General features: G+C 33.2%; 1 protein-coding gene, 5 non-coding genes and 25 pseudogenes across 6 annotated transcripts in view; 30 read left to right on the top strand and 1 right to left on the bottom strand.

Moving 5' to 3' along the window:
- mib2 (mind bomb 2) overlaps nt 1-19,195 on the bottom strand; it is a 260,282-nt gene that overhangs the window by 124,365 nt on the left and 116,722 nt on the right. The gene's annotated exons all lie outside the window — the stretch shown is intronic.
- On the top strand, nt 276-401 carry LOC138856658 (5S ribosomal RNA; annotated as a pseudogene).
- On the top strand, nt 913-1,038 carry LOC138856657 (5S ribosomal RNA; annotated as a pseudogene).
- On the top strand, nt 1,570-1,695 carry LOC138856656 (5S ribosomal RNA; annotated as a pseudogene).
- Nucleotides 2,219-2,344, top strand: LOC138856655 (5S ribosomal RNA; annotated as a pseudogene).
- Nucleotides 2,878-3,003, top strand: LOC138856654 (5S ribosomal RNA; annotated as a pseudogene).
- LOC138856653 (5S ribosomal RNA) lies at nt 3,527-3,652 on the top strand (annotated as a pseudogene).
- Nucleotides 4,165-4,290, top strand: LOC138856652 (5S ribosomal RNA; annotated as a pseudogene).
- LOC138856651 (5S ribosomal RNA) lies at nt 4,803-4,928 on the top strand (annotated as a pseudogene).
- On the top strand, nt 5,451-5,576 carry LOC138856650 (5S ribosomal RNA; annotated as a pseudogene).
- LOC138856543 (5S ribosomal RNA) lies at nt 6,100-6,219 on the top strand (annotated as a pseudogene).
- LOC138856648 (5S ribosomal RNA) lies at nt 6,743-6,868 on the top strand (annotated as a pseudogene).
- LOC138856647 (5S ribosomal RNA) lies at nt 7,381-7,506 on the top strand (annotated as a pseudogene).
- LOC138856646 (5S ribosomal RNA) lies at nt 8,019-8,144 on the top strand (annotated as a pseudogene).
- On the top strand, nt 8,667-8,792 carry LOC138856645 (5S ribosomal RNA; annotated as a pseudogene).
- On the top strand, nt 9,316-9,435 carry LOC138856542 (5S ribosomal RNA; annotated as a pseudogene).
- On the top strand, nt 9,959-10,084 carry LOC138856644 (5S ribosomal RNA; annotated as a pseudogene).
- Nucleotides 10,597-10,715, top strand: LOC138856522 (5S ribosomal RNA). The gene has a single exon (XR_011395738.1). It is a non-coding gene; the product is annotated as a 5S ribosomal RNA (ribosomal RNA).
- Nucleotides 11,229-11,354, top strand: LOC138856643 (5S ribosomal RNA; annotated as a pseudogene).
- On the top strand, nt 11,877-12,002 carry LOC138856642 (5S ribosomal RNA; annotated as a pseudogene).
- LOC138856521 (5S ribosomal RNA) lies at nt 12,526-12,644 on the top strand. Its single transcript, XR_011395737.1, has one exon. It is a non-coding gene; the product is annotated as a 5S ribosomal RNA (ribosomal RNA).
- On the top strand, nt 13,169-13,288 carry LOC138856539 (5S ribosomal RNA). Its single transcript, XR_011395755.1, has one exon. It is a non-coding gene; the product is annotated as a 5S ribosomal RNA (ribosomal RNA).
- LOC138856641 (5S ribosomal RNA) lies at nt 13,811-13,936 on the top strand (annotated as a pseudogene).
- Nucleotides 14,449-14,574, top strand: LOC138856640 (5S ribosomal RNA; annotated as a pseudogene).
- On the top strand, nt 15,096-15,221 carry LOC138856639 (5S ribosomal RNA; annotated as a pseudogene).
- LOC138856637 (5S ribosomal RNA) lies at nt 15,744-15,869 on the top strand (annotated as a pseudogene).
- Nucleotides 16,392-16,510, top strand: LOC138856520 (5S ribosomal RNA). Its single transcript, XR_011395736.1, has one exon. It is a non-coding gene; the product is annotated as a 5S ribosomal RNA (ribosomal RNA).
- LOC138856533 (5S ribosomal RNA) lies at nt 17,034-17,152 on the top strand. Its single transcript, XR_011395749.1, has one exon. It is a non-coding gene; the product is annotated as a 5S ribosomal RNA (ribosomal RNA).
- Nucleotides 17,666-17,791, top strand: LOC138856636 (5S ribosomal RNA; annotated as a pseudogene).
- Nucleotides 18,314-18,439, top strand: LOC138856635 (5S ribosomal RNA; annotated as a pseudogene).
- On the top strand, nt 18,963-19,088 carry LOC138856634 (5S ribosomal RNA; annotated as a pseudogene).

The following is a 19,195-nucleotide window of genomic DNA, read 5'->3' as shown; positions in this document are numbered from 1 at the left end:
TTCACGCCTGCGTCTTCATATACGTGCAACTTAGAATATTTAAGATAAAGTATCTTTACCTGAATTTTGGCATAGACAATTAAGAAAATAATACATATTAAATATATTGAAAGGCGCAGAAACAGTTAAACAGTTGAGTCGGAGAATATTCGATGAATACTGTGATAAAGATGGAATAAAAAAGATACCCCAGTTGTAGTCCTAATCTCATTTGCAGACACTTTTCTTACGTGAAACGTAACGTACTCAAGTGGCAAATTCTAGGAAATTAGTATGCCAACGACCATACCACGCTGAATACATCGGTTCTCGTCCGATCACCGAAATTAAGCAGCGTCGGGATAAGGGCGCGGTTAGTACTTAGATGGGGGACCGCTTGGGAACACCGCGTGTTGTTGGCTCCCAACAACTTTTTGTTTTAATTACCTTTTTATTATTGTTGTTTTAGTTTCTTTAACAAAAAAAAACATTTTTATATATATTTATATACATACATATACATATATAAATATATATCATAGGAATTGGGAACTGCATAAGTGACACAATACATAATGAGTTAGTACATATGTACATATGTGCAACAGTAATATGAAATAGTGTCAGTACAATCTATCATTATGTTTACTATTGCTAGTTCACGCCTGCGTCTTCATATACGTGCAACTTAGAATATTTAAGATAAAGTATCTTTACCTGAATTTTGGCATAGACTATTAAGAAAATAATACATATTAAATATATTGAAAGGCGCAGAAACAGTTAAACAGTTGAGTCGGAGAATATTCGATGAATACTGTGATAAAGATGGAATAAAAAAGATACCCCAGTTGTAGTCCTAATCTCATTTGCAGACACTTTTCTTACGTGAAACGTAACGTACTCAAGTGGCAAATTCTAGGAAATTAGTATGCCAACGACCATACCACGCTGAATACATCGGTTCTCGTCCGATCACCGAAATTAAGCAGCGTCGGGATAAGGGCGCGGTTAGTACTTAGATGGGGGACCGCTTGGGAACACCGCGTGTTGTTGGCTCCCAACAACTTTTTGTTTTAATTACCTTTTTATTATTGTTGTTTTAGTTTCTTTAACAAAAAAAAAAACATTTTTATATATATTTATATATATTTATATACATACATATACATATATAAATATATATCATAAGAATTGGGAACTGCATAAGTGACACAATACATAATGAGTTAGTACATATGTACATATGTGCAACAGTAATATGAAATAGTGTCAGTACAATCTATCATTATGTTTACTATTGCTAGTTCACGCCTGCGTCTTCATATACGTGCAACTTAGAATATTTAAGATAAAGTATCTTTACCTGAATTTTGGCATAGACAATTAAGAAAATAATACATATTAAATATATTGAAAGGCGCAGAAACAGTTTAACAGTTAAACAGTTGAGTCGGAGAATATTCGATGAATACTGTGATAAAGATGGAATAAAAAAGATACCCCAGTTGTAGTCCTAATCTCATTTGCAGACACTTTTCTTACGTGAAACGTAACGTACTCAAGTGGCAAATTCTAGGAAATTAATATGCCAACGACCATACCACGCTGAATACATCGGTTCTCGTCCGATCACCGAAATTAAGCAGCGTCGGGATAAGGGCGCGGTTAGTACTTAGATGGGGGACCGCTTGGGAACACCGCGTGTTGTTGGCTCCCAACAACTTTTTGTTTTAATTACCTTTTTATTATTGTTGTTTTAGTTTCTTTAACAAAAAAAAAAACATTTTTATATATATTTATATATATTTATATACATACATATACATATATAAATATATATCATAAGAATTGGGAACTGCATAAGTGACACAATACATAATGAGTTAGTACATATGTACATATGTGCAACAGTAATATGAAATAGTGTCAGTACAATCTATCATTATGTTTACTATTGCTAGTTCACGCCTGCGTCTTCATATACGTGCAACTTAGAATATTTAAGATAAAGTATCTTTACCTGAATTTTGGCATAGACAATTAAGAAAATAATACATATTAAATATATTGAAAGGCGCAGAAACAGTTAAACAGTTGAGTCGGAGAATATTCGATGAATACTGTGATAAAGATGGAATAAAAAAGATACCCCAGTTGTAGTCCTAATCTCATTTGCAGACACTTTTCTTACGTGAAACGTAACGTACTCAAGTGGCAAATTCTAGGAAATTAATATGCCAACGACCATACCACGCTGAATACATCGGTTCTCGTCCGATCACCGAAATTAAGCAGCGTCGGGATAAGGGCGCGGTTAGTACTTAGATGGGGGACCGCTTGGGAACACCGCGTGTTGTTGGCTCCCAACAACTTTTTGTTTTAATTACCTTTTTATTATTGTTGTTTTAGTTTCTTTAACAAAAAAAAAAACATTTTTATATATATTTATATATATTTATATATATTTATATACATACATATACATATATAAATATATATCATAAGAATTGGGAACTGCATAAGTGACACAATACATAATGAGTTAGTACATATGTACATATGTGCAACAGTAATATGAAATAGTGTCAGTACAATCTATCATTATGTTTACTATTGCTAGTTCACGCCTGCGTCTTCATATACGTGCAACTTAGAATATTTAAGATAAAGTATCTTTACCTGAATTTTGGCATAGACAATTAAGAAAATAATACATATTAAATATATTGAAAGGCGCAGAAACAGTTAAACAGTTGAGTCGGAGAATATTCGATGAATACTGTGATAAAGATGGAATAAAAAAGATACCCCAGTTGTAGTCCTAATCTCATTTGCAGACACTTTTCTTACGTGAAACGTAACGTACTCAAGTGGCAAATTCTAGGAAATTAATATGCCAACGACCATACCACGCTGAATACATCGGTTCTCGTCCGATCACCGAAATTAAGCAGCGTCGGGATAAGGGCGCGGTTAGTACTTAGATGGGGGACCGCTTGGGAACACCGCGTGTTGTTGGCTCCCAACAACTTTTTGTTTTAATTACCTTTTTATTATTGTTGTTTTAGTTTCTTTAACAAAAAAAAAAACATTTTTATATATATTTATATATATTTATATACATACATATACATATATAAATATATATCATAAGAATTGGGAACTGCATAAGTGACACAATACATAATGAGTTAGTACATATGTACATATGTGCAACAGTAATATGAAATAGTGTCAGTACAATCTATCATTATGTTTACTATTGCTAGTTCACGCCTGCGTCTTCATATACGTGCAACTTAGAATATTTAAGATAAAGTATCTTTACCTGAATTTTGGCATAGACAATTAAGAAAATAATACATATTAAATATATTGAAAGGCGCAGAAACAGTTAAACAGTTGAGTCGGAGAATATTCGATGAATACTGTGATAAAGATGGAATAAAAAAGATACCCCAGTTGTAGTCCTAATCTCATTTGCAGACACTTTTCTTACGTGAAACGTAACGTACTCAAGTGGCAAATTCTAGGAAATTAGTATGCCAACGACCATACCACGCTGAATACATCGGTTCTCGTCCGATCACCGAAATTAAGCAGCGTCGGGATAAGGGCGCGGTTAGTACTTAGATGGGGGACCGCTTGGGAACACCGCGTGTTGTTGGCTCCCAACAACTTTTTGTTTTAATTACCTTTTTATTATTGTTGTTTTAGTTTCTTTAACAAAAAAAAAACATTTTTATATATATTTATATACATACATATACATATATAAATATATATCATAGGAATTGGGAACTGCATAAGTGACACAATACATAATGAGTTAGTACATATGTACATATGTGCAACAGTAATATGAAATAGTGTCAGTACAATCTATCATTATGTTTACTATTGCTAGTTCACGCCTGCGTCTTCATATACGTGCAACTTAGAATATTTAAGATAAAGTATCTTTACCTGAATTTTGGCATAGACTATTAAGAAAATAATACATATTAAATATATTGAAAGGCGCAGAAACAGTTAAACAGTTGAGTCGGAGAATATTCGATGAATACTGTGATAAAGATGGAATAAAAAAGATACCCCAGTTGTAGTCCTAATCTCATTTGCAGACACTTTTCTTACGTGAAACGTAACGTACTCAAGTGGCAAATTCTAGGAAATTAGTATGCCAACGACCATACCACGCTGAATACATCGGTTCTCGTCCGATCACCGAAATTAAGCAGCGTCGGGATAAGGGCGCGGTTAGTACTTAGATGGGGGACCGCTTGGGAACACCGCGTGTTGTTGGCTCCCAACAACTTTTTGTTTTAATTACCTTTTTATTATTGTTGTTTTAGTTTCTTTAACAAAAAAAAAACATTTTTATATATATTTATATACATACATATACATATATAAATATATATCATAGGAATTGGGAACTGCATAAGTGACACAATACATAATGAGTTAGTACATATGTACATATGTGCAACAGTAATATGAAATAGTGTCAGTACAATCTATCATTATGTTTACTATTGCTAGTTCACGCCTGCGTCTTCATATACGTGCAACTTAGAATATTTAAGATAAAGTATCTTTACCTGAATTTTGGCATAGACTATTAAGAAAATAATACATATTAAATATATTGAAAGGCGCAGAAACAGTTAAACAGTTGAGTCGGAGAATATTCGATGAATACTGTGATAAAGATGGAATAAAAAAGATACCCCAGTTGTAGTCCTAATCTCATTTGCAGACACTTTTCTTACGTGAAACGTAACGTACTCAAGTGGCAAATTCTAGGAAATTAGTATGCCAACGACCATACCACGCTGAATACATCGGTTCTCGTCCGATCACCGAAATTAAGCAGCGTCGGGATAAGGGCGCGGTTAGTACTTAGATGGGGGACCGCTTGGGAACACCGCGTGTTGTTGGCTCCCAACAACTTTTTGTTTTAATTACCTTTTTATTATTGTTGTTTTAGTTTCTTTAACAAAAAAAAAACATTTTTATATATATTTTTATATATTTATATACATACATATACATATATAAATATATATCATAAGAATTGGGAACTGCATAAGTGACACAATACATAATGAGTTAGTACATATGTACATATGTGCAACAGTAATATGAAATAGTGTCAGTACAATCTATCATTATGTTTACTATTGCTAGTTCACGCCTGCGTCTTCATATACGTGCAACTTAGAATATTTAAGATAAAGTATCTTTACCTGAATTTTGGCATAGACAATTAAGAAAATAATACATATTAAATATATTGAAAGGCGCAGAAACAGTTAAACAGTTGAGTCGGAGAATATTCGATGAATACTGTGATAAAGATGGAATAAAAAAGATACCCCAGTTGTAGTCCTAATCTCATTTGCAGACACTTTTCTTACGTGAAACGTAACGTACTCAAGTGGCAAATTCTAGGAAATTAGTATGCCAACGACCATACCACGCTGAATACATCGGTTCTCGTCCGATCACCGAAATTAAGCAGCGTCGGGATAAGGGCGCGGTTAGTACTTAGATGGGGGACCGCTTGGGAACACCGCGTGTTGTTGGCTCCCAACAACTTTTTGTTTTAATTACCTTTTTATTATTGTTGTTTTAGTTTCTTTAACAAAAAAAAAAACATTTTTATATATATTTATATATATTTATATACATACATATACATATATAAATATATATCATAAGAATTGGGAACTGCATAAGTGACACAATACATAATGAGTTAGTACATATGTACATATGTGCAACAGTAATATGAAATAGTGTCAGTACAATCTATCATTATGTTTACTATTGCTAGTTCACGCCTGCGTCTTCATATACGTGCAACTTAGAATATTTAAGATAAAGTATCTTTACCTGAATTTTGGCATAGACAATTAAGAAAATAATACATATTAAATATATTGAAAGGCGCAGAAACAGTTAAACAGTTGAGTCGGAGAATATTCGATGAATACTGTGATAAAGATGGAATAAAAAAGATACCCCAGTTGTAGTCCTAATCTCATTTGCAGACACTTTTCTTACGTGAAACGTAACGTACTCAAGTGGCAAATTCTAGGAAATTAGTATGCCAACGAGCATACCACGCTGAATACATCGGTTCTCGTCCGATCACCGAAATTAAGCAGCGTCGGGCGCGGTTAGTACTTAGATGGGGGGACCGCTTGGGAACACCGCGTGTTGTTGGCTCCCAACAACTTTTTGTTTTAATTACCTTTTTATTATTGTTGTTTTAGTTTCTTTAACAAAAAAAAAAACATTTTTATATATATTTATATATATTTATAAACATACATATACATATATAAATATATATCATAAGAATTGGGAACTGCATAAGTGACACAATACATAATGAGTTAGTACATATGTACATATGTGCAACAGTAATATGAAATAGTGTCAGTACAATCTATCATTATGTTTACTATTGCTAGTTCACGCCTGCGTCTTCATATACGTGCAACTTAGAATATTTAAGATAAAGTATCTTTACCTGAATTTTGGCATAGACAATTAAGAAAATAATACATATTAAATATATTGAAAGGCGCAGAAACAGTTAAACAGTTGAGTCGGAGAATATTCGATGAATACTGTGATAAAGATGGAATAAAAAAGATACCCCAGTTGTAGTCCTAATCTCATTTGCAGACACTTTTCTTACGTGAAACGTAACGTACTCAAGTGGCAAATTCTAGGAAATTAGTATGCCAACGACCATACCACGCTGAATACATCGGTTCTCGTCCGATCACCGAAATTAAGCAGCGTCGGGATAAGGGCGCGGTTAGTACTTAGATGGGGGACCGCTTGGGAACACCGCGTGTTGTTGGCTCCCAACAACTTTTTGTTTTAATTACCTTTTTATTATTGTTGTTTTAGTTTCTTTAACAAAAAAAAAACATTTTTATATATATTTATATACATACATATACATATATAAATATATATCATAGGAATTGGGAACTGCATAAGTGACACAATACATAATGAGTTAGTACATATGTACATATGTGCAACAGTAATATGAAATAGTGTCAGTACAATCTATCATTATGTTTACTATTGCTAGTTCACGCCTGCGTCTTCATATACGTGCAACTTAGAATATTTAAGATAAAGTATCTTTACCTGAATTTTGGCATAGACTATTAAGAAAATAATACATATTAAATATATTGAAAGGCGCAGAAACAGTTAAACAGTTGAGTCGGAGAATATTCGATGAATACTGTGATAAAGATGGAATAAAAAAGATACCCCAGTTGTAGTCCTAATCTCATTTGCAGACACTTTTCTTACGTGAAACGTAACGTACTCAAGTGGCAAATTCTAGGAAATTAGTATGCCAACGACCATACCACGCTGAATACATCGGTTCTCGTCCGATCACCGAAATTAAGCAGCGTCGGGATAAGGGCGCGGTTAGTACTTAGATGGGGGACCGCTTGGGAACACCGCGTGTTGTTGGCTCCCAACAACTTTTTGTTTTAATTACCTTTTTATTATTGTTGTTTTAGTTTCTTTAACAAAAAAAAAACATTTTTATATATATTTATATACATACATATACATATATAAATATATATCATAGGAATTGGGAACTGCATAAGTGACACAATACATAATGAGTTAGTACATATGTACATATGTGCAACAGTAATATGAAATAGTGTCAGTACAATCTATCATTATGTTTACTATTGCTAGTTCACGCCTGCGTCTTCATATACGTGCAACTTAGAATATTTAAGATAAAGTATCTTTACCTGAATTTTGGCATAGACTATTAAGAAAATAATACATATTAAATATATTGAAAGGCGCAGAAACAGTTAAACAGTTGAGTCGGAGAATATTCGATGAATACTGTGATAAAGATGGAATAAAAAAGATACCCCAGTTGTAGTCCTAATCTCATTTGCAGACACTTTTCTTACGTGAAACGTAACGTACTCAAGTGGCAAATTCTAGGAAATTAGTATGCCAACGACCATACCACGCTGAATACATCGGTTCTCGTCCGATCACCGAAATTAAGCAGCGTCGGGATAAGGGCGCGGTTAGTACTTAGATGGGGGACCGCTTGGGAACACCGCGTGTTGTTGGCTCCCAACAACTTTTTGTTTTAATTACCTTTTTATTATTGTTGTTTTAGTTTCTTTAACAAAAAAAAAACATTTTTATATATATTTTTATATATTTATATACATACATATACATATATAAATATATATCATAAGAATTGGGAACTGCATAAGTGACACAATACATAATGAGTTAGTACATATGTACATATGTGCAACAGTAATATGAAATAGTGTCAGTACAATCTATCATTATGTTTACTATTGCTAGTTCACGCCTGCGTCTTCATATACGTGCAACTTAGAATATTTAAGATAAAGTATCTTTACCTGAATTTTGGCATAGACAATTAAGAAAATAATACATATTAAATATATTGAAAGGCGCAGAAACAGTTAAACAGTTGAGTCGGAGAATATTCGATGAATACTGTGATAAAGATGGAATAAAAAAGATACCCCAGTTGTAGTCCTAATCTCATTTGCAGACACTTTTCTTACGTGAAACGTAACGTACTCAAGTGGCAAATTCTAGGAAATTAGTATGCCAACGACCATACCACGCTGAATACATCGGTTCTCGTCCGATCACCGAAATTAAGCAGCGTCGGGATAAGGGCGCGGTTAGTACTTAGATGGGGGACCGCTTGGGAACACCGCGTGTTGTTGGCTCCCAACAACTTTTTGTTTTAATTACCTTTTTATTATTGTTGTTTTAGTTTCTTTAACAAAAAAAAAAACATTTTTATATATATTTATATATATTTATATACATACATATACATATATAAATATATATCATAAGAATTGGGAACTGCATAAGTGACACAATACATAATGAGTTAGTACATATGTACATATGTGCAACAGTAATATGAAATAGTGTCAGTACAATCTATCATTATGTTTACTATTGCTAGTTCACGCCTGCGTCTTCATATACGTGCAACTTAGAATATTTAAGATAAAGTATCTTTACCTGAATTTTGGCATAGACAATTAAGAAAATAATACATATTAAATATATTGAAAGGCGCAGAAACAGTTAAACAGTTGAGTCGGAGAATATTCGATGAATACTGTGATAAAGATGGAATAAAAAAGATACCCCAGTTGTAGTCCTAATCTCATTTGCAGACACTTTTCTTACGTGAAACGTAACGTACTCAAGTGGCAAATTCTAGGAAATTAGTATGCCAACGAGCATACCACGCTGAATACATCGGTTCTCGTCCGATCACCGAAATTAAGCAGCGTCGGGCGCGGTTAGTACTTAGATGGGGGGACCGCTTGGGAACACCGCGTGTTGTTGGCTCCCAACAACTTTTTGTTTTAATTACCTTTTTATTATTGTTGTTTTAGTTTCTTTAACAAAAAAAAAAACATTTTTATATATATTTATATATATTTATAAACATACATATACATATATAAATATATATCATAAGAATTGGGAACTGCATAAGTGACACAATACATAATGAGTTAGTACATATGTACATATGTGCAACAGTAATATGAAATAGTGTCAGTACAATCTATCATTATGTTTACTATTGCTAGTTCACGCCTGCGTCTTCATATACGTGCAACTTAGAATATTTAAGATAAAGTATCTTTACCTGAATTTTGGCATAGACAATTAAGAAAATAATACATATTAAATATATTGAAAGGCGCAGAAACAGTTAAACAGTTGAGTCGGAGAATATTCGATGAATACTGTGATAAAGATGGAATAAAAAAGATACCCCAGTTGTAGTCCTAATCTCATTTGCAGACACTTTTCTTACGTGAAACGTAACGTACTCAAGTGGCAAATTCTAGGAAATTAGTATGCCAACGACCATACCACGCTGAATACATCGGTTCTCGTCCGATCACCGAAATTAAGCAGCGTCGGGATAAGGGCGCGGTTAGTACTTAGATGGGGGACCGCTTGGGAACACCGCGTGTTGTTGGCTCCCAACAACTTTTTGTTTTAATTACCTTTTTATTATTGTTGTTTTAGTTTCTTTAACAAAAAAAAAACATTTTTATATATATTTATATACATACATATACATATATAAATATATATCATAGGAATTGGGAACTGCATAAGTGACACAATACATAATGAGTTAGTACATATGTACATATGTGCAACAGTAATATGAAATAGTGTCAGTACAATCTATCATTATGTTTACTATTGCTAGTTCACGCCTGCGTCTTCATATACGTGCAACTTAGAATATTTAAGATAAAGTATCTTTACCTGAATTTTGGCATAGACTATTAAGAAAATAATACATATTAAATATATTGAAAGGCGCAGAAACAGTTAAACAGTTGAGTCGGAGAATATTCGATGAATACTGTGATAAAGATGGAATAAAAAAGATACCCCAGTTGTAGTCCTAATCTCATTTGCAGACACTTTTCTTACGTGAAACGTAACGTACTCAAGTGGCAAATTCTAGGAAATTAATATGCCAACGACCATACCACGCTGAATACATCGGTTCTCGTCCGATCACCGAAATTAAGCAGCGTCGGGCGCGGTTAGTACTTAGATGGGGGACCGCTTGGGAACACCGCGTGTTGTTGGCTCCCAACAACTTTTTGTTTTAATTACCTTTTTATTATTGTTGTTTTAGTTTCTTTAACAAAAAAAAAAACATTTTTATATATATTTATATACATACATATACATATATAAATATATATCATAGGAATTGGGAACTGCATAAGTGACACAATACATAATGAGTTAGTACATATGTACATATGTGCAACAGTAATATGAAATAGTGTCAGTACAATCTATCATTATGTTTACTATTGCTAGTTCACGCCTGCGTCTTCATATACGTGCAACTTAGAATATTTAAGATAAAGTATCTTTACCTGAATTTTGGCATAGACTATTAAGAAAATAATACATATTAAATATATTGAAAGGCGCAGAAACAGTTAAACAGTTGAGTCGGAGAATATTCGATGAATACTGTGATAAAGATGGAATAAAAAAGATACCCCAGTTGTAGTCCTAATCTCATTTGCAGACACTTTTCTTACGTGAAACGTAACGTACTCAAGTGGCAAATTCTAGGAAATTAGTATGCCAACGACCATACCACGCTGAATACATCGGTTCTCGTCCGATCACCGAAATTAAGCAGCGTCGGGATAAGGGCGCGGTTAGTACTTAGATGGGGGACCGCTTGGGAACACCGCGTGTTGTTGGCTCCCAACAACTTTTTGTTTTAATTACCTTTTTATTATTGTTGTTTTAGTTTCTTTAACAAAAAAAAAACATTTTTATATATATTTATATATATTTATATACATACATATACATATATAAATATATATCATAAGAATTGGGAACTGCATAAGTGACACAATACATAATGAGTTAGTACATATGTACATATGTGCAACAGTAATATGAAATAGTGTCAGTACAATCTATCATTATGTTTACTATTGCTAGTTCACGCCTGCGTCTTCATATACGTGCAACTTAGAATATTTAAGATAAAGTATCTTTACCTGAATTTTGGCATAGACAATTAAGAAAATAATACATATTAAATATATTGAAAGGCGCAGAAACAGTTAAACAGTTGAGTCGGAGAATATTCGATGAATACTGTGATAAAGATGGAATAAAAAAGATACCCCAGTTGTAGTCCTAATCTCATTTGCAGACACTTTTCTTACGTGAAACGTAACGTACTCAAGTGGCAAATTCTAGGAAATTAGTATGCCAACGACCATACCACGCTGAATACATCGGTTCTCGTCCGATCACCGAAATTAAGCAGCGTCGGGATAAGGGCGCGGTTAGTACTTAGATGGGGGACCGCTTGGGAACACCGCGTGTTGTTGGCTCCCAACAACTTTTTGTTTTAATTACCTTTTTATTATTGTTGTTTTAGTTTCTTTAACAAAAAAAAAAACATTTTTATATATATTTATATATATTTATATACATACATATACATATATAAATATATATCATAAGAATTGGGAACTGCATAAGTGACACAATACATAATGAGTTAGTACATATGTACATATGTGCAACAGTAATATGAAATAGTGTCAGTACAATCTATCATTATGTTTACTATTGCTAGTTCACGCCTGCGTCTTCATATACGTGCAACTTAGAATATTTAAGATAAAGTATCTTTACCTGAATTTTGGCATAGACAATTAAGAAAATAATACATATTAAATATATTGAAAGGCGCAGAAACAGTTAAACAGTTGAGTCGGAGAATATTCGATGAATACTGTGATAAAGATGGAATAAAAAAGATACCCCAGTTGTAGTCCTAATCTCATTTGCAGACACTTTTCTTACGTGAAACGTAACGTACTCAAGTGGCAAATTCTAGGAAATTACTACGCCAACGACCATACCACGCTGAATACATCGGTTCTCGTCCGATCACCGAAATTAAGCAGCGTCGGGCGCGGTTAGTACTTAGATGGGGGACCGCTTGGGAACACCGCGTGTTGTTGGCTCCCAACAACTTTTTGTTTTAATTACCTTTTTATTATTGTTGTTTTAGTTTCTTTAACAAAAAAAAAAAACATTTTTATATATATTTATATATATTTAGATACATACATATACATATATAAATATATATCATAAGAATTGGGAACTGCATAAGTGACACAATACATAATGAGTTAGTACATATGTACATATGTGCAACAGTAATATGAAATAGTGTCAGTACAATCTATCATTATGTTTACTATTGCTAGTTCACGCCTGCGTCTTCATATACGTGCAACTTAGAATATTTAAGATAAAGTATCTTTACCTGAATTTTGGCATAGACAATTAAGAAAATAATACATATTAAATATATTGAAAGGCGCAGAAACAGTTAAACAGTTGAGTCGGAGAATATTCGATGAATACTGTGATAAAGATGGAATAAAAAAGATACCCCAGTTGTAGTCCTAATCTCATTTGCAGACACTTTTCTTACGTGAAACGTAACGTACTCAAGTGGCAAATTCTAGGAAATTAATATGCCAACGACCATACCACGCTGAATACATCGGTTCTCGTCCGATCACCGAAATTAAGCAGCGTCGGGCGCGGTTAGTACTTAGATGGGGGGACCGCTTGGGAACACCGCGTGTTGTTGGCTCCCAACAACTTTTTGTTTTAATTACCTTTTTATTATTGTTGTTTTAGTTTCTTTAACAAAAAAAAAACATTTTTATATATATTTATATATATTTATATACATACATATACATATATAAATATATATCATAAGAATTGGGAACTGCATAAGTGACACAATACATAATGAGTTAGTACATATGTACATATGTGCAACAGTAATATGAAATAGTGTCAGTACAATCTATCATTATGTTTACTATTGCTAGTTCACGCCTGCGTCTTCATATACGTGCAACTTAGAATATTTAAGATAAAGTATCTTTACCTGAATTTTGGCATAGACAATTAAGAAAATAATACATATTAAATATATTGAAAGGCGCAGAAACAGTTAAACAGTTGAGTCGGAGAATATTCGATGAATACTGTGATAAAGATGGAATAAAAAAGATACCCCAGTTGTAGTCCTAATCTCATTTGCAGACACTTTTCTTACGTGAAACGTAACGTACTCAAGTGGCAAATTCTAGGAAATTAGTATGCCAACGACCATACCACGCTGAATACATCGGTTCTCGTCCGATCACCGAAATTAAGCAGCGTCGGGATAAGGGCGCGGTTAGTACTTAGATGGGGGACCGCTTGGGAACACCGCGTGTTGTTGGCTCCCAACAACTTTTTGTTTTAATTACCTTTTTATTATTGTTGTTTTAGTTTCTTTAACAAAAAAAAAACATTTTTATATATATTTATATACATACATATACATATATAAATATATATCATAGGAATTGGGAACTGCATAAGTGACACAATACATAATGAGTTAGTACATATGTACATATGTGCAACAGTAATATGAAATAGTGTCAGTACAATCTATCATTATGTTTACTATTGCTAGTTCACGCCTGCGTCTTCATATACGTGCAACTTAGAATATTTAAGATAAAGTATCTTTACCTGAATTTTGGCATAGACTATTAAGAAAATAATACATATTAAATATATTGAAAGGCGCAGAAACAGTTAAACAGTTGAGTCGGAGAATATTCGATGAATACTGTGATAAAGATGGAATAAAAAAGATACCCCAGTTGTAGTCCTAATCTCATTTGCAGACACTTTTCTTACGTGAAACGTAACGTACTCAAGTGGCAAATTCTAGGAAATTAGTATGCCAACGACCATACCACGCTGAATACATCGGTTCTCGTCCGATCACCGAAATTAAGCAGCGTCGGGATAAGGGCGCGGTTAGTACTTAGATGGGGGACCGCTTGGGAACACCGCGTGTTGTTGGCTCCCAACAACTTTTTGTTTTAATTACCTTTTTATTATTGTTGTTTTAGTTTCTTTAACAAAAAAAAAAACATTTTTATATATATTTATATACATACATATACATATATAAATATATATCATAGGAATTGGGAACTGCATAAGTGACACAATACATAATGAGTTAGTACATATGTACATATGTGCAACAGTAATATGAAATAGTGTCAGTACAATCTATCATTATGTTTACTATTGCTAGTTCACGCCTGCGTCTTCATATACGTGCAACTTAGAATATTTAAGATAAAGTATCTTTACCTGAATTTTGGCATAGACTATTAAGAAAATAATACATATTAAATATATTGAAAGGCGCAGAAACAGTTTAACAGTTAAACAGTTGAGTCGGAGAATATTCGATGAATACTGTGATAAAGATGGAATAAAAAAGATACCCCAGTTGTAGTCCTAATCTCATTTGCAGACACTTTTCTTACGTGAAACGTAACGTACTCAAGTGGCAAATTCTAGGAAATTAGTATGCCAACGACCATACCACGCTGAATACATCGGTTCTCGTCCGATCACCGAAATTAAGCAGCGTCGGGATAAGGGCGCGGTTAGTACTTAGATGGGGGACCGCTTGGGAACACCGCGTGTTGTTGGCTCCCAACAACTTTTTGTTTTAATTACCTTTTTATTATTGTTGTTTTAGTTTCTTTAACAAAAAAAAAACATTTTTATATATATTTATATATATTTATATACATACATATACATATATAAATATATATCATAAGAATTGGGAACTGCATAAGTGACACAATACATAATGAGTTAGTACATATGTACATATGTGCAACAGTAATATGAAATAGTGTCAGTACAATCTATCATTATGTTTACTATTGCTAGTTCACGCCTGCGTCTTCATATACGTGCAACTTAGAATATTTAAGATAAAGTATCTTTACCTGAATTTTGGCATAGACAATTAAGAAAATAATACATATTAAATATATTGAAAGGCGCAGAAACAGTTAAACAGTTGAGTCGGAGAATATTCGATGAATACTGTGATAAAGATGGAATAAAAAAGATACCCCAGTTGTAGTCCTAATCTCATTTGCAGACACTTTTCTTACGTGAAACGTAACGTACTCAAGTGGCAAATTCTAGGAAATTAGTATGCCAACGACCATACCACGCTGAATACATCGGTTCTCGTCCGATCACCGAAATTAAGCAGCGTCGGGATAAGGGCGCGGTTAGTACTTAGATGGGGGACCGCTTGGGAACACCGCGTGTTGTTGGCTCCCAACAACTTTTTGTTTTAATTACCTTTTTATTATTGTTGTTTTAGTTTCTTTAACAAAAAAAAAACATTTTTATATATATTTATATATATTTATATACATACATATACATATATAAATATATATCATAAGAATTGGGAACTGCATAAGTGACACAATACATAATGAGTTAGTACATATGTACATATGTGCAACAGTAATATGAAATAGTGTCAGTACAATCTATCATTATGTTTACTATTGCTAGTTCACGCCTGCGTCTTCATATACGTGCAACTTAGAATATTTAAGATAAAGTATCTTCACCTGAATTTTGGCATAGACAATTAAGAAAATAATACATATTAAATATATTGAAAGGCGCAGAAACAGTTAAACAGTTGAGTCGGAGAATATTCGATGAATACTGTGATAAAGATGGAATAAAAAAGATACCCCAGTTGTAGTCCTAATCTCATTTGCAGACACTTTTCTTACGTGAAACGTAACGTACTCAAGTGGCAAATTCTAGGAAATTAGTATGCCAACGACCATACCACGCTGAATACATCGGTTCTCGTCCGATCACCGAAATTAAGCAGCGTCGGGCGCGGTTAGTACTTAGATGGGGGACCGCTTGGGAACACCGCGTGTTGTTGGCTCCCAACAACTTTTTGTTTTAATTACCTTTTTATTATTGTTGTTTTAGTTTCTTTAACAAAAAAAAAAACATTTTTATATATATTTATATATATTTAGATACATACATATACATATATAAATATATATCATAAGAATTGGGAACTGCATAAGTGACACAATACATAATGAGTTAGTACATATGTACATATGTGCAACAGTAATATGAAATAGTGTCAGTACAATCTATCATTATGTTTACTATTGCTAGTTCACGCCTGCGTCTTCATATACGTGCAACTTAGAATATTTAAGATAAAGTATCTTTACCTGAATTTTGGCATAGACAATTAAGAAAATAATACATATTAAATATATTGAAAGGCGCAGAAACAGTTAAACAGTTGAGTCGGAGAATATTCGATGAATACTGTGATAAAGATGGAATAAAAAAGATACCCCAGTTGTAGTCCTAATCTCATTTGCAGACACTTTTCTTACGTGAAACGTAACGTACTCAAGTGGCAAATTCTAGGAAATTAATATGCCAACGACCATACCACGCTGAATACATCGGTTCTCGTCTGATCACCGAAATTAAGCAGCGTCGGGCGCGGTTAGTACTTAGATGGGGGACCGCTTGGGAACACCGCGTGTTGTTGGCTCCCAACAACTTTTTGTTTTAATTACCTTTTTATTATTGTTGTTTTAGTTTCTTTAACAAAAAAAAAAACATTTTTATATATATTTATATACATACATATACATATATAAATATATATCATAGGAATTGGGAACTGCATAAGTGACACAATACATAATGAGTTAGTACATATGTACATATGTGCAACAGTAATATGAAATAGTGTCAGTACAATCTATCATTATGTTTACTATTGCTAGTTCACGCCTGCGTCTTCATATACGTGCAACTTAGAATATTTAAGATAAAGTATCTTTACCTGAATTTTGGCATAGACTATTAAGAAAATAATACATATTAAATATATTGAAAGGCGCAGAAACAGTTAAACAGTTGAGTCGGAGAATATTCGATGAATACTGTGATAAAGATGGAATAAAAAAGATACCCCAGTTGTAGTCCTAATCTCATTTGCAGACACTTTTCTTACGTGAAACGTAACGTACTCAAGTGGCAAATTCTAGGAAATTAGTATGCCAACGACCATACCACGCTGAATACATCGGTTCTCGTCCGATCACCGAAATTAAGCAGCGTCGGGATAAGGGCGCGGTTAGTACTTAGATGGGGGACCGCTTGGGAACACCGCGTGTTGTTGGCTCCCAACAACTTTTTGTTTTAATTACCTTTTTATTATTGTTGTTTTAGTTTCTTTAACAAAAAAAAAACATTTTTATATATATTTATATATATTTATATACATACATATACATATATAAATATATATCATAAGAATTGGGAACTGCATAAGTGACACAATACATAATGAGTTAGTACATATGTACATATGTGCAACAGTAATATGAAATAGTGTCAGTACAATCTATCATTATGTTTACTATTGCTAGTTCACGCCTGCGTCTTCATATACGTGCAACTTAGAATATTTAAGATAAAGTATCTTTACCTGAATTTTGGCATAGACAATTAAGAAAATAATACATATTAAATATATTGAAAGGCGCAGAAACAGTTAAACAGTTGAGTCGGAGAATATTCGATGAATACTGTGATAAAGATGGAATAAAAAAGATACCCCAGTTGTAGTCCTAATCTCATTTGCAGACACTTTTCTTACGTGAAACGTAACGTACTCAAGTGGCAAATTCTAGGAAATTAGTATGCCAACGACCATACCACGCTGAATACATCGGTTCTCGTCCGATCACCGAAATTAAGCAGCGTCGGGATAAGGGCGCGGTTAGTACTTAGATGGGGGACCGCTTGGGAACACCGCGTGTTGTTGGCTCCCAACAACTTTTTGTTTTAATTACCTTTTTATTATTGTTGTTTTAGTTTCTTTAACAAAAAAAAAAACATTTTTATATATATTTATATATATTTATATACATACATATACATATATAAATATATATCATAAGAATTGGGAACTGCATAAGTGACACAATACATAATGAGTTAGTACATATGTACATATGTGCAACAGTAATATGAAATAGTGTCAGTACAATCTATCATTATGTTTACTATTGCTAGTTCACGCCTGCGTCTTCATATACGTGCAACTTAGAATATTTAAGATAAAGTATCTTTACCTGAATTTTGGCATAGACAATTAAGAAAATAATACATATTAAATATATTGAAAGGCGCAGAAACAGTTAAACAGTTGAGTCGGAGAATATTCGATGAATACTGTGATAAAGATGGAATAAAAAAGATACCCCAGTTGTAGTCCTAATCTCATTTGCAGACACTTTTCTTACGTGAAACGTAACGTACTCAAGTGGCAAATTCTAGGAAATTAGTATGCCAACGACCATACCACGCTGAATACATCGGTTCTCGTCCGATCACCGAAATTAAGCAGCGTCGGGATAAGGGCGCGGTTAGTACTTAGATGGGGGACCGCTTGGGAACACCGCGTGTTGTTGGCTCCCAACAACTTTTTGTTTTAATTACCTTTTTATTATTGTTGTTTTAGTTTCTTTAACAAAAAAAAAAAACATTTTTATATATATTTATATATATTTAGATACATACA

The sequence above is a fragment of the Bactrocera oleae genome, chromosome 3, assembly GCF_042242935.1.
Source record: "Bactrocera oleae isolate idBacOlea1 chromosome 3, idBacOlea1, whole genome shotgun sequence".
In the NCBI taxonomy this organism is placed as follows: Eukaryota; Metazoa; Arthropoda; class Insecta; order Diptera; family Tephritidae; genus Bactrocera; species Bactrocera oleae.
The sequence above is the reverse complement of the archived record's forward strand: the minus strand, read 5'-3'. Positions and strand labels throughout refer to the sequence as shown.